This window comes from Octopus sinensis, linkage group LG7 (assembly GCF_006345805.1).
Source record: "Octopus sinensis linkage group LG7, ASM634580v1, whole genome shotgun sequence".
Lineage (NCBI taxonomy): Eukaryota > Metazoa > Mollusca > Cephalopoda > Octopoda > Octopodidae > Octopus > Octopus sinensis.
Genome location: NC_043003.1, coordinates 8,128,157 through 8,145,209, shown reverse-complemented (window position 1 = coordinate 8,145,209; position 17,053 = coordinate 8,128,157). Strand labels below are relative to the sequence as shown.

General features: G+C 35.0%; 1 pseudogene; it reads left to right on the top strand.

Annotated features, from left to right (window-relative positions):
* The first annotated feature begins 1,779 nt into the window (after window positions 1-1,779).
* LOC115214613 lies at window positions 1,780-1,898 on the top strand (annotated as a pseudogene).
* The last annotated feature ends 15,155 nt before the right edge of the window (window positions 1,899-17,053 follow it).

Below are 17,053 nucleotides of genomic sequence, written 5' to 3'. Positions count from 1 at the left end.
GAGAAGCTAGTACATGACTTTGGCATTGAGTGTTATACAAATGCCAGAACTGGCCGCCATTGTATAGTACCTTTGGTGCCATCCACTCCGTCTAAATTTAGGAGCGGTTACTGCAATAGTCTAGAGTTCGAAGGCCCACAGCTCTTCCATGCCGTGCGACAAAAATTAACAAATTTGCATAAGGTGGAAGTAGATATCTTCAAAGAGGAACTAGACATCCTCCTCTCCGCAATACCGGATGAACCAACAGCTGGGACAAAGGTACATATAGGAGTGGTGATGTGAAACACCCAAACTGAGGAAGTCAGAAAGACCATGGTTGTGCTCCAGCATGACCACAGCCGCATGGCTGAAAGAGTATATATATATATATACTACATAATGAATATAATGTAGCATATATATATATATATATATATATATACTACATAATGAATATCGTGTATATGTCTGATTACAATGTATGTTTTCATATATGGATGTAAATAGGCGCAGGAGTGGCTGTGTGGTAAGTAGCTTGCTAACCAACCATATGGTTCTGGGTTCAGTCCCACTGCGTGGCATCTTGGGCAAGTGTCTTCTGCTATAGCCCCGGGCCGACCAAAGCCTTGTGAGTGAATCTGGTAGACGGAAACTGAAAGAAGCCTGTCGTATATATGTATATATATATAAGTGTGTGTATATGTTTGTGTGTCTGTGTTTGTCCCCCTAGCATTGCTTGACAACCGATGCTGGTGTGTTTACGTCGCCGTCACTTAGCGGTTCGGCAAAAGAGAACGATAGAATAAATACTGGGCTTACAAAGAATAAGTCCCGAGGTCGATTTGCGCGACTAAAGGCGGTGCTCCAGCATGGCCGCAGTCAAATGACTGAAACAAGTAAAAGAGTAGAATAAATAGATGTGTATTTAACTCATGGTTATTAGTATAAACACCAAGAATATATTTCCATAATACATTACATTCGAAATACATTAACGAATGTAAGCATATAATTACGTGCGCATGCGTGTGTATCTCTGTGAGCTCATATCGTGTGTGTGTGCGCGTGTGTACAATCCTACAGTCCGATTTCAAAGCTGCGCTGCTTAGAAACTATATAATCTCTGAACTATTTTATTTCAATCTTTTCTCATTAGAATGACATCGAATGAATATTTAAATGCTATATATTGTTAGTGTCATGACGAAGATTATTTATCTCCTAATTCTTAAGTTGTTAAAGGAATAACGGCAGGCATTTATTGTCATAAATCCGAACGACAAGTTATTATTAGAATCATATTTCATCATTGGCTATCTTTCTGCAATATGATCATATTTCACAGACAGTGACATATCCATATTTACATTAACCTAAATATAATCTCATTTTGGTATATATTAAATATAAATATATATATATATATACATAATATATACCAAAATGAGATTATATATATATATATATATATATATATATATATATATATAGAGAGAGAGAGAGAGAGAGAGAGATAGATAGATAGATAGATAGATAGATAGATAGATAGATAGATAAATAGATAGATAGATAGATAGATAGATAGATAGATAGATAGAGATAAATAGATAGATTGATAGATAGATAGAGAGAGGTAAATAGATAGATAGAGAGATTGATAGATAGATAGATAGATAGATAGATAGATAGATAGATAGATAGATAGAGAGATGGATAGATAGATAGATAGATAGATAGATAGATAGATAGATAGATAGATAGATAGATAGATAGATAGATAGATAGATAGATAGATAGATACACGGCTATCTCACGTTGAAAGCAGCGGTTCTTGTCTGATCACCGAAGTTAAGCAACATTGAGCCTAGTTAGTACTTAGATGGGTGACCGCTGGTGAAACCTTGGTGCTGTAAGCATTCCATTCATTGGCGCAGGAGTGACTGTGTTGTAAGTAGCTTGCTTTCCAATCACATCAGGCCCACAGCATGGCACCTTGGACAAATGTCTTCCACTATAGCCTCGGGCCGAGCAAAGCCTTGTGAATGGATTTGGTAGACGAAGCTACCGTATATATATATATATATATATAGTGTGTGTGTGTGTGTGTGTGTGTGTGTGTGTGTGTGTATGTATTGTAGTTTTCATTTGGGTTGAGAAATTAAACAACTGTAGGTGAATATGGTAATTAATTAATAAATTAATTTGTATCCATCATATCTCTGTGTTTTGAAACCCGATACTATATGTGTGTGTGTGTGTGTGTTGAAAATGTATAGATCAAAACAGTTTGAGTCAAATTTGAATGACAGATGATTGTTATTACCGTGAGTTGGGCTGCGATTGGTTGAGGAAAGTCACGCGGTGTTTGATGTTGGTAGAGGATTAACATTTAGTTGGAAAAACCTGCATGGCGTATGTATTCTTCCGTGATCGGCAAAAAAGTACTCCATCTGGTGAGAGATGATTCTTATTTAATAAGCACAATACGTGGACTTATTAATAAGTATCCGGACTGTTGCAATAGTAACGAAGCTAAAGTAAACAGAGTTAAACCACTTGATCTCTGCTGTACATGCGCACTCTGTTTTAACGTTCTAGCTTATTTCCGCAATTTACAACATTGCTTTGAAGGAAGGTGTGTAGCGTGTGATCGTTGCATTGATCATGACAAAAAAGTTGAGGAGAGAATCGGAATAAAATTTTGCCAAAAGCTTGGCGATACCTGCTCAGAGGGCTGCGCAGAGTTCAAAAAGTTCTCATCGTTCTCGGTTCAATCAAGGTGACCTTGTCCAACTGAAATCCGAGTGTCTTTTTGGTCAACTGAAAGCAGTTTTGACTCAAACTTGGCAGACACGTTTCTCATACCCAAATCGTCAGCGATAATGGAATGAACTGAACCGTAACTAATCTGCCCATCCTCTGATAACTCACGGATGGTGATTCGGCGAATTCCCCTCACAGCTGCACGTACATCGGCAATGGTTCTCTCAGTTCTGCTGGTTGCGCGTCTCACAGAATGTTCGTAAATGCCGACATGTTTTTCGGCCATATTGGAAACGTCTGAACCGCTCGTAGAAATGTTTGCGGCTCATACACTCCTCTCCATACACTTTCTTCAAACTTGCGTAGGACTCTGAGCAGGTATCGCCATGACAACTTCCTCTGTCATGGTCAATGTGACGATCACAAGCTACGCACCTTCCTTCCAAGCACTGCTGTAAGCAGTAACAGTGAGCTAGAACGTTAAAACTTAGAGCGCACGCACAACAGACATCAAGGTCATTCTACACCGAGCAGTTTTACCCTGCATGATTTAATATTGTTGCTATGGCAACAGTTCAGATACTTGTTGATCAAAGTTCGTATCTGTTTTTATGTACTACCATAATGTCACACCACATATGATAAAGTGAAAATAGTAAAAAATAATCTATGTTATATGAATAAAAAATTAAGTTATGCGTAGCTGAAAGAAATCGGATCCTTTTCTCATCCAAGAACTCTAACTCACTGTTGGGTTTTGGAACCGAAATTTTCAGCAGTTGTAAATATATAACTAAGTTCCTATTGACGAATTGGAAATTGCCTCCCTTATTAGATTGAATAACTTTACCATAGGCTCACAGCCATTACCTTTTCAGCTTTATAATTTGCGATTTAAGGGAATTAACTCTTCCCAAATCCTTTTGATTCTTTGTGATTTATATTTTGTTTTCTGGTTTTTCAACGTTCCACCTTTTATATATATATTTCCTTCTCGCCTTTTCTCGCTTTTTATTTCGCTCCATTTTCAGTTCGTTATGCATTGTGGGCAGTGTCTGATAATTGCGCTGGGACACCAACGTCCTCAGCACATGAAAATAGTTGCACATAAAAATATCTACTCTGTTTATTATATATATATGTATATATATATATATATATATATATATATATATTTGACCTGAGCCCTCTTATAGCCTTTCCTCACCTTGTGGAACGATCCGCAGAGAATATCCTGATTTCATCTGTTAAATACACACATACACAAACATGTATATTATATATATGTAAATGTGTGTGTCTGCACACACCATATGTATGCGCATACCTATCTATCTATCTATCTATCTATCTATTTATCTATCTATCTATCTATCTATCTCTCTCTCTCTCTCTATATATATATAATATATATATATATATATATATATATATATATATATTATATATGTGTGTATATATATATATAACATATATATACATATATATAGCGTTTATATGAAGTGCAAATAATCTAAGTTGAAACAAATGGAGGTATACTGTCATTTTTATTCTGACAAAACTAAGGAGCAGAATATCTTTGATATTTAATGCAAAATCTACTTACTTCGTTACAGAAGCAACCCTGTAGAATTCTATCCTTAACTGGTGCCGGTTCCGTATCTGTCAGTAGCAATGTAACACACACACACACACACGCACACACACACACACACACATATATATATATATATAATATATATATATATATATATATATATATATGTATGTGTATATATATATATATATATTATATATATACACATACATACATAAACATGCATACGTATATATATATATATATATATATATATATATATATGAGTGTATATATATATATAATATATATATATATAGTGTATATATATATATATGTATGTGTATATATATATATATAGATATATGAGTAGAATAAGGAAGAGAGAAAGAGAGACAGAGGCAGAGAGAAACAAACACAGTGCGTGAGTGAGTGAGACATGGCAACATCGCTCCTGATAAAAGATGCCTGTTGCATGAGAAGTGAGGTTTTTCGAGTGTACGGTAAGAAGCTTGTGTTTTTTGGAAGACAACAGGCTTTATATTCCGTCTACAATTTATTAGAAGACAAGAATGTTACGCAATTACTTGCTCTTCACTTGCTTCTGTTTTTATTCATGAAAGAGTTATTAAGTAGACGGAAAATGCAGATACGTTTAAACCTGTTTCTCTTATTTCCAAATCTCGATTTGATTGTTTTTCGTCCTGCCACGCATATGAAATGTTCTGCCAGCATTGCAACGTACAATTGAAATACTATTCCCTTTGTAAGTAAATAGCCCAATAACAAACTCCGAAATGTCAGTGGATTTTCAATGCAATTTAAAATCTGGATTCCATTGTTCTCAGAAGATTCACCTTTCCTGATTGCAGTGTTTCTCCTTTTTCTCGGAAACATTGACATTTATCAACGTTGTCGTGTGAAATGGAGACGTATTCATTTGTTTTACATGGCATTATATTTAGGAGAGGAGAAAATGATGACCTGTATATTTTGTAAAGGAATTCAGAGTTTGGAAAACTCTGAAATGGACTCTCAAAATATTATCCGCAATGTTGTGTCGCCCAACTTGGATGTTAGTTCTAGTTTTACAGAGTTTTTGTGGAATATACATTTATGTGGTATATAATAAAACAGATTATTTTGCTGCAATGCAATAGGGATCAATTAAAGCTTTTGTATAAATTGTTTAGCTGCTAGAAAGACCAACAAAATCGAATGGATTTTAGGGCAAGTTTGGTTGCTGATTCTAAATATGCCATCAGCTTTTCCCCATCAGCTCTGGTTATCGAGATATGTTATTTCTCTAATTGCTACGCATACAACCAATCGGGCACAAGGACTGATGGCTATAAATTGTTTTTGCGCTTTGCATTTTAAAAATGGCTTCATACAAGAAGGTTATGTTTATTTATGATTAAATTACATTCAAACAATCAGATAATAGTGAATCAAGCAGGGGTCGTTGAAATAAGTACCTGTTGAATACTGGGGGTGATGTAATTGACTCATGTCCTCTCCTCAAAAACTGCTGGTCTTGTGTCGGAATCAAAAAACCATTATTTTCTCTGCCGAAATTCAACTCATCCTGTGTTTGAAATAAATAAAATATGAGCAGATTTACTTTCTTTGCCACTTTTAATCGGGTTTAGTTCCTACAGAATCTAAAATATTCTTTTCTACTCGAGGCACAAGGCTCGAGATTTTGGTAGGAGAGGGCCAGTCGATTACATCGACCCCAGTCCGCAACTGGTACATAATTTATCGACTCCGAAATGATAAAAGGCCAAGTCGACCTCGGCGGTATTTGAACTCAGAACGTAAAGACGGATGAAACACCGCTAAGTATTTCAGCTGGTGTGCTAACGTTTCTGCCAGCTCGCAGCCTTAAGGAAACTAAAATATTACTGCATTAAACTGGTGCTCCGTCGGTTGCGACATCAAGGATTCCAGCTGATCCGATTAATGGAACAGCATGTTCGGGAAATCAACGTGCAAGTGACTGACCATACCACTGACACGTGTACACTTAATGTAATTCTCAGAGAGACCCAGCATGACAAAGAATGTGACAAGTCTGGCCCCTTTGAACTAAAGGTCCTACTCATTTTTGCCGGCTGATTGGACTGAAACAACGTGAAATAAAGTGTCTTGCTCAAGGACGCATAGAGCCACCAGAAATCGAACTATCTTTTTCACAATCTTGATCCGAATATCCTAACCATTTAGACACGCGTCTGCAGTATTACTTCATTACATCCGCTCAAGAAGATAGAAATATAAAACTTGATACAAGTATTTCATAATTAATTGCTTTAATATAACACTATTATTTTCCAGTAAACACAAGCACTCAAGATGTCAATCTATCAGAAGAATTATAAATGAATTTTCTTAATGTTTCATGATTTTCTTTCGAGGTACGTATTGATTACAAAACACAATCGACAAATTTGTTTTCATCATAAGACACTATATTAAATATAAACTTTCAACCCACTTAATCATTATGAATTTCTTTTTATTGTGTATGATTTCTTATGAAGCCTTTGTTTAGTTGCTTACATCATAATAAGTTACAAATGTTGAGAGAACGTGAAATAATTTGTAATTCGAAGCAGTCGATGTTAAGAAAAATAAGCTGTAAATATTCATTTCTACTCTAGGCACAAGGCCCGAAATTTTGGGGGAGGAGGTAACACAACTAGATCTACCCCAGTACGTAACAGGTACTTACTTCATCGACTCCGAAAGGATGAAAGGCAAAATCGACCACGGCGGAGTTTGAACTCTGAACATAAAGACGGACGAAATACTTATTTCTTGACTATCCATAAGGGGCTAAACACAGAGAGGACAAACAAGGATAGACAAATGGATTAAGTCGATTATAACGACCCCATGCGTAACTGGTAATTATTTAATCGACCCCGAAAGGATGAAAGGCAAAGTCGACCTAGGCGGAATCTGAACACAGAACGTAACGGCAGACGAAATACCGCTAAGCATTTCACCCGGCGTGCTAACGTTTCTGCCCGCTCGCATACGCTATAAATATTATTTTCTACTCTAGGCTCAGGACCCGAAATTTTGGGGGAGAGGGCCAGTCGATTAGATCAACCACAGTACGCAACTGTTATTTAATTCATCGACTCCGAAAGGATGAAAGGCAAAGTCCACCTCGACGGAATTTGAACTCAGAATATAAAGACAGATGAAAAACCGCTAAGCATTTCGCCCGGCGTCCTGACGTTTCTGCCAGCTCACATAAGCTGTAAATATTGGATAGAAAATCGAAGGCCGCTCGTGGCACTCGAACTCCCATCTTCTGTATACATGACAAGCGTTCTACACTAGCAATCATTCAAATTCCTTCATCCATAATAACATATTTGATAGGAACTTCGAGAAGACGCGATATAATTAAATTTTATCGGCGCAACTCGAAGTACATATGTATATGTATATATTTGTGTGTCTGTATTTGTCCACCCACCCGCCATCGCTTGACAATCGATGCTGGTGTGTTTATATCCCCGTAGAGACCTATAGAATCAGTACTAGGCTTGCTGAGAATAAGTTCTGGGATTGATTTCTGTCGAATAACACCCTTTAAGGCGGTGCTCCAGCATGGACACAGTCAACTGACTGAAACAAATAAAATAAGAAAAGAATAAGAGAATATGTATAAACACACACATACACACACACGTATATATATATATAGTACAAAGTGAGATAGGGGTTATGAATGTAATCCACTATGGGATATCATTTATCCAATATACTGCCAGTGAAGTACCCAAAAGGCTAATACATAAATGCTTACAATTGCAATGCAATCAGTTCATTTATTGTATTATATGGGCGAAGGTAAAATGTTTTACCGCAAATTCATAATACAAAATAAGAAAATGGAGGAATAGATTCCTTTCAATCATCAACTTCCAGATAATACCAATTCATATAATTTATTAACTAATTAATTAAATTAAATTGGAACATCCAAATCCAACAGAATAAAACAATATACATCAATAAGAAATATACTAATTGATGTATATTGTTTTATTCTGTCTTATTCTGTTGGATTTGGATGTTCCTATTTAATTTAATTAATTAGTTAATAAATTATATGAATTGGTATTATTTGGAAGTTGATGATTGAAAGGAATCTATTCCTCCATGTTCTTATTTTGTATATACATATATATATATATACACACAACGGGCTTCTTTCAGTTTCCGTCTACCAAATCCACCTACAAGGCATTGGTCGGCTCGAGGCTATAGTAGAAGTCACCCAAGGTGTCTCGCAGTGGAACTGAACCCAGAACTATGTGGTTGCTAAGCAAGCTATTTACCACACAGCCACTCCTGCGCCTATATTTGTGTGTGTCTGTGTTTGTACCCCCCTTACCAGCTTTTGACAACCGATGTTGGTGTGTTTACGTCCCCGTAACTTAGTGGTTCGGTAAAAAGGGACTGATAGAATAAGTACTACGTTTACAAAGAATAAGTCCTGGGGTCGATTTGCTCGATTAAAGGCGGTGCTCCAGCTTGGCCGCAGTCAAATGATTGAAGCCAGTAAAAGAATAAAATAATGAAAGAATACATGTGCACACACAAACAAAGACATCAACCCTATACCAAAGCACACGAACTTGCATTTACAAGCATACTTAACCACATACAAGAAAAATACTGTTCGCTACACCCACGCACATACGCACATATACACACACACATGCCCACATACGCATATATGTACACGTTCACACGCGTGCAAACAACCTCCCTTTGAAACCTTCAATAAACTATACAGATAAAAAAAAATAGAAACGCTTTAATCAGCTTAATAGATAATCAACAAGCCATAGCAAGCCGACGTTAATGGTAAAAAGTCAAAAGTAACCAAAATAAAATTCAGAATGTTTGAGTCCAGACCAGACAATTATACGAACACTAGAAGAAAAATTGGCAACAACAATGCATACGAACGCGTGTAAGGAATTATAATTAAAAGTAAAAACAATGTCCCATTGAAATAAAAAAAAAAGTCTTTAATTAGTTTAACAAACTCCGTCTACAAGCCACACCAATTCAATCAAGTAGGAAATGCTAATAATTCCTCTATAAATAAATGTCTCCATTTAGTTTTACAGTTAAATTCACTCACAAACAAGTAAATCATTTAAATTCCCTTATCTAGTCCAAACGAATAAATTTTACAATTATATTCCGACACAAAACAAAATCTTAACGAAATAAGCACACCATAATAAACAACCTTAATGAGATTAATTGGAAAGTCCAAAGATCTAGTTAAAAACACGCTCCCACACAATAAAAGAAAAAGGAAAGAATCTCAACGCCGCCCGATTTAACGTTGTTAAGGATGGAAATAACAGCCAATCAGCAAGAGCAAAAGGCAAACAAATTAAATATAACGAATTTAACAAATGAAATATATTAGAAATATACAAAAAAAAAGCGTTATCACCATCAAGTATAAGTATCCCGTCCTATCGAAATATCAAGAGTTCTCAGCTAAAAATTGTATGACTTCGAAACAGGCGTCACGAGACAAACATTTCTTCTTAATGAACTATTTTTTTTAAAGGGGCTCTGCACTCGCCTCTCATATATTTGAGATAATTCATCGTATATGTACATATATATATATATATATATATATATATATATATAAATGTATATATATATACATACATACATACATACATATATATATATATATATATATATATATATATACGAGGGGCGTTCAATAAGTAATGCCCCTGACCCACTTCCTATAGCAGTAGAGCAACGAAACTTGCCAACTATGCCAAGATCACGCAGTTTGTGACATATCATTCCATGATCGACTTTATCAAAAGCCTTTGCAAAGTCGAGATATATGACTTCTACATTTGAGTGGTTGAGCAGTTGTTTCAGCACCCAGTCATAGTGTTGTAGGAGCTGAGTTAAGCAGCTTCTTCCTGGTCGGAAACCATGTTGGGTGTCAGGCAGCAAGTCATTTTCTTCAAGGAAGGTGATTAGTTTCCTTCTGACTATTCGTTCCATGACCTTGCTGATGTGTGAGGTCAGAGAGATAGGTCTGTAGTTCTTGGCCTCTGCTCTGCTACCTCCTTTATGAATAGGGCATATTTTACCTTCCTTCAGTTTTTTTGGAAGTTTGCCAGCTGCAAGGAAGCTCTGAAAGAGGATCTGCAGTGGTCTTGCTAGGACTCTCTTACATACTTTTAGGAGGATTGCCGGGAATCCATCAGGGCCAATAGCTGAGTCTGTTTTCATTTCATCTATGGCCTTTATTACATCGTCTTCCTTTATATCGATGTAATTATCGTCGCCGCCTCTGATTTTATATCTGCAGTGGTAAAGAAGTCAGTTGGATTGGTGATTTGGAAATGCCCGAGGGGTGGAGTGAAAACACTCTTGAATTGCTCATTCAGTATTTCACTTACCCTCATTGGTTTTCCTGTAAGTGTGCCATCCTTTTCAAGGAGTGGCCTTATCCTACAGTGCACCGTAGCTGTTTCTTTGGCATACCTGTAGAAAGCTCTGGGGTTAGATTTTATGTTGTCTATAGCCCAGGCTTCTTTGTCTGCTCTTTCCTTTTCATGGGAGAGTTGCAGACATTTTTCAATTTCCAACAGTTTTATTTTCAGGCGGGACTTTTCACTGCTTTCAATCTGTTTGTTTAGGCTATTTGAAATTTTTGTACGCCGTCTCATTAAAATTAAAATCTTATATTTTGTATATCTATGGAAATTACTTGGTTCCTCTTGATTATCTCCCTTCCATTACTTTTTAATATATATTATTAACTCCTCATATATTTACTTAATCGATAAAGTTTTTCTCCACGGTTAGTAAATATTTTGTCTAACATATTTTAATTCGACTCATAAAATAAACAAATCACCATTTACTAGCTAATTATGATTCTATATTAATGGAAATGGGGATATATAAATATGAAATAATCGCAAATATTTCTATATATCTAGAGAAATTACTTGGTTCATCTTGATTACGTCCCTTCCATTATTTTTTAATATATCTTATTGACTCCTAATATATGTACTAAATTAATATTTTTTTCCACGGTTAGTATATATATATTTTATGTCTAACATTTTCTTTTAATTCAACTCATTAAAATAATCACCACTTATTAGCTAATTATGATTATATATTAATAGAAATATATATATATATATAATAAATTAATAAATAAATAAAACATATGCATATATACATACATATATGTACGTACCTACCCCTACATGTATATATACATGCATATATGGGTACAGGGCACCAAAAAAACGTCGAACACAATGAGAAACAAAAACATAAACACAAAACCAAGGAAATTGACATTTTTCTTAAACAACGAAAAAATAGAGTACAGGACATACAAAACAAGGAAAATTTCCCTTTTCAGTCGCCTTTGTTTCATCTACTCCACGTTTCGAATATATATATAATATATTATATATATATATATATATATTTATATAAATATGAAATGATTTCTATATTTTCTATCCCTATATAAGACACTAATATCTATTGAAATCCTTTAGGAAATTGTCTAAACAATATTTACTTAAATTTCTCAATATAGAATCTAGATGTCAAGTAGTAAGAGACATTAAAACTTCTAGAGCACTAATAGACTATCTTCCCCTACCCCTCTAACTTCAGCATACTTGCTTTTTTCTATAGTGCATTGAAATGCATCTGGGTTGGGTTCGTCAGAATAGGAATAGATTTATTTGTTTTGACATTTGTCCTACCCCTTCCTATATCTATAAATAGAAAAATTCTTTGTCTCCATCCAACCAAAAATAAAAAAAACCCTCCCTAATGACAGATCTAAATAACAAAGTGAAAATCTACTGTCAGAGAGGAAATTTAATACTATCGTGTTCTTCAGAATGAAATAAACCTCTTTGTATATCTACCCTCCTTATGATGTTGGCAAATGAAATAGAGACAAGAATGTACATTGTCATTGTCCGTTTGATTGGAAAATTTCTATAAGTGGCTGAAGATTGCTCGACATTTTAAAACTGATGTAATACTTAGAATGTTTAATAAAATGAAGTAGCATGAAACGATCGTACCACATTACCTCGGACATATTTGTTGCTTATTTATATATATATATATATATATATATAATAAATATATATATATATATGTATGTGTGTGTGTATGTTTGTATGTATTTAATTTAAAAGCAGCAGTCATATTTCTGCTGCTTTTAAATAAAGCATATTACTCTACGTCTGGTATTTGAATATTCTTCTTTCTAACTTGTTTCACATTCATGTGCTTACTCCGGTATGTGTATATATTCTGAAAAAATTTATATATATATATATATATGTATATATATATATATTATATATATATATATATATTATATATATATATATATAATTTTTTTTCAGAATGAGATTAAAAAAACCCCGCGGCTGGGAAGATTTTTGAACATTTATAAATAGAAGGTCTTGCAGCTATTTCCAGGATATTTATTATATCCCTTCATCGGAGACGGTGTGAGAATATAGTTAAGCAATAGTTAATTTACATAAGTTACGAAATAGAGAGTGAAGTGGAGGAATGAAAATATATGTGAGATATGCAGGATATTGCATTTGTAGATGAGAGGGTTAGTAACATTGCGGAATGAAAAATTTAGGAATATACATTTGGTGGTTGGACAGCTCAGTGCTTTGTAGTAGAAGAAAATATATTTGTGAATATGTATATTACGTCCATATTTGAGTTGCCGAGGTAACCGCTTCAACACCCAGTCATAGTGCTGTGTCAGGCATCTCCTACCTGGTCGAAAATCATGCAGGGTATCACTCAGCAAGTAATTTTCTTCAAGGAATGCGATGGAATATTATTCTGAAATGGATCGCGTCAATTATTTCACCAATTCGTTTTATTCATCTTAATTCTTATTAAGCCTCTCCAAATAACTTCTACCTTCATAAGTGACCTTATAGCACGCCAAAATAAATCAACATTATACAAGATGGAAGCTTTGTGACAAACCTGTAAAATAATTTAATATGTTGCCGAAGGAAATAACATTTATGATGAAGCAAAGAAAGAATGAAATGATAAATAACCGATAATTATATTATCAATCAATGAAAGATGAATTGTAAATTAGATTTGAGATTTAAAATCAGGAATAGAAGGACAAAACCTGATTAGTATCTTCAACTATATATACAATCTGGTACACCACCCGTCGTATCGTCTGTATCTAACAGGCTTGTTTTTATCAAATAGGTGATCAACTTAAAAGATATCAAAACAAGAGCGATATTTAATGAAAGTAGGAGAAGTAACTTGTTTTGTATATCAGATTAGAGATATAAATGAAACGATGATAGCTTTAAATAAAATTTGCCAAAGATCTATTTAGTAATTCCCCACCAGAAATTATTTTCAGATAATACAGAGGAAATATTCAGAGATATTTTATTCTCTCACAGTCTGCATCTCATCATTACATTATCAATATCTTTTACTAGTTAAATAATTTACATGTGTGATCTGGTGGCTCTTAGTCATTTGAGAATAAGTTAAACTAGTAATACGTGAATAAATTTCTGCCAGTAAAAACATATTTTGCATAAGCAAAAGTTCTTATTATGAATGAAATAATTACTGATGTTAAGATCAACCGATAGTTGAAGCTGACCAAGTCGAATAGATATTATATTACACTTGAGTACTGTATTACTTTCAAGAACTGTAACGCTTGTTGGTGTAAATAACATAGGACAATTGAGTTTTGCAACGGCAAGTGTACATAATAAATGAGAACTGTTCTGTTAATATGGAATACTGGCTACACTATTGAGACGTTGGGAAACGAAATATTAGTTTTATTCTTGCAAGCAGGCTACAACGGCAGACTAATATTTACTCAGAGTGGCATAGATAAAAATCTATCAATTATTTGTTCTATAACAAGGAGAAACAATTCGACCACGTCTTGGAGAACAGAATGATGAATAGCATAGCAAACTACTCACCGAGACATGACAACACATTTAAGATAACGAAGGATTTTAGTCGATTATAATGCCAAACTTTGGTATTTTATCGATCTCATGAGAAATAAGAGGCCAATCGCCATAAAGAGACATAACTTGGTCAAACTTGACTAACACATTGTATTCGTATTTCTTTATACCTCTACTATAAAACCACACACACACACACACACACACACATATAATATTATATATATATATATATATATATATATATATATATATATATATATACATATAATATATATATGTGAGTATGTATATATATAAATATAATATATATATGTGTGTGTATATGTGTATATATATATAAATATATATATATAAGAAATATTGAATTTCTAAATCTCTCGTAGAGACATGTACGGTGGTGGGGCGATAGAATGGTTGTATACTGTCAATCTAACAAGAACGTGACAGTAGGGGGTACACCACCGTTGTATAACCCTAGGAGGCATCGAACGCCTCCTGACAGCTTCGACACATTTTTTCCTGTGTCCTTATATACATATACGAAGGGGGGAGACAAACACCCCCAACCGCCGAACTGCATCTAGGGACACCGTGTTTCAGGATCATTGTCCTTCATCGGCTAGAGAGTAGCAGACACCGGTCGGCTGGTGATATTTTCCTGGACTTCGTATGTGTCTAAGCTGTCAGGAGGCGTTCGATGCCTCCTAGGGCTATACAACGGTGGTGTACCCCCTACTGTCACGTTCTTGTTAGATAGACAGTATACAACCATTCTATCGCCCCACCACCGTACACGTCTCTACGAGAGATTTAGAAATTCAATATTTCGTATTTTGATAATCAGTGAATAGACTTCACTGAGTTTACATATATACAGATACGAAGTCCAGGCAAATATCACCAGCCGACCGGGTCTGCTACTCTAGGCCGATGATGAAGGACAATGATCCTGAAACACGGTGTCCCTAGATGCAGTTCCGGCGGTTGGGGGTGTTTGTCTCCCCTTCGTATAGTATATAAGGACACAGGGAAAAATGTGTCGAAGCTGTCAGGAGGTGTTCGATGCCTCCTAGGGCTATACAACGGTGGTGTACCCCCTACTGTCACGTTCTTGTTAGATTGACAGTATACAACCATTCTATATATATATATATATATATATGTGTGTGTCTGTGTGTGTGTGTGTGTGTGACATTCCGTTGGTTACGACGACGTGGGTTCCAGTCGATCCGATCAACGGAACAGCCTGCTCGTGAATTTAACGTGCAAGTGGCTGAGCACTCCACAGATACGTGTACCCTTAACGTAGTTCTTGGGGGAGATTCAGCGTGACACAGAGTGTGACAAGGCTGACCCTTTGAAATGCAGGTACAACAGAGACAGGAAGTAAGAGTGAGAGAAAGATGAGGGGCCTCGTGGAGATTTAGGTGCTTTCGCTCAATAAACACTCACAACGCCGGTCTAGGAATCGAAACCGTGATCCTATGTTCGCGAGTCCGCTGCCCTATTCACTGGGCCATTGCACCTCCACACACACACACACACACACACATATATATATATATATATATATAATATGTTCCCAATTATTCAGATAAATTCCTCTATTTACATATTATCGAGGTCTCTTTAATTTTTGTTGTCCTGCCATTTGTATCAATATATATATATATATATATATAGATATATATATATATATATATAATATATATAATATATATAATATATATATTTGTGTGTGTGTGTGTGTTGTATATATATAATTGTAAATATAAAGGGATTCCTCGAAGCATTTACTGGCTTGCTATCAGGTTATTCTATGTAAAGCTATATGTATATAAAAGGAATTAATGGTTATGCTACGCCATTTCGTAATAATCACTATTATTATTATGGGTGATATATATATTCAAACGATGAATAGCTTTGCGTAAATCATTGGTTCGTTTTGTTCTCTTACTTTATTATCATCTTATAATCATCTCATAATAATGACTTTTATGACTAGTATTACTACCTCAGTCAATCTAAATGTATATATTTGTCGTTACCTGTCATAAATAGCCTTTTTCTATTTGCAATATGCATTTTCGTTGATCTTTCATATTTTACCCTTACATTTCCACGGGTATTTTATATTTTCTCTTCGTAACATATTTCTACTATACACACACACACACACACACCACACACACACACCACACACACACATCATATATTATATATATATATATATATATATATATATATATAGTAATCCCAAAATCAAGCGCCCATCGCATTTTAGAACGAGTTGGTGGGAAAGGTTACATTCCAGTATTAACCTACGCTCTAGATGAAGACCACCCTGAACAGAGAGTCGAATTTTATGAGTAGGCCTGGGTAAATGCGAGGAAGATGCAGCATTTCCATCCAAAATTGTTTGAACTGATGTGACCAGTTTTAAGGTACATAGCTAAATTAACCGACACAGTTGCAACTACTCGGCTCCTGAAAAATCTGAAAGTTACTATGGAACGCCATTGATCAATGACATCAGCTGTGTCTGGAGAGTGGTGGTCATCAGTTTGAACATTTATAAAAATGCGTTCATCCACTTTGTGTTTAACCATTAATCATTGCCAATAAACAATGCATTTAT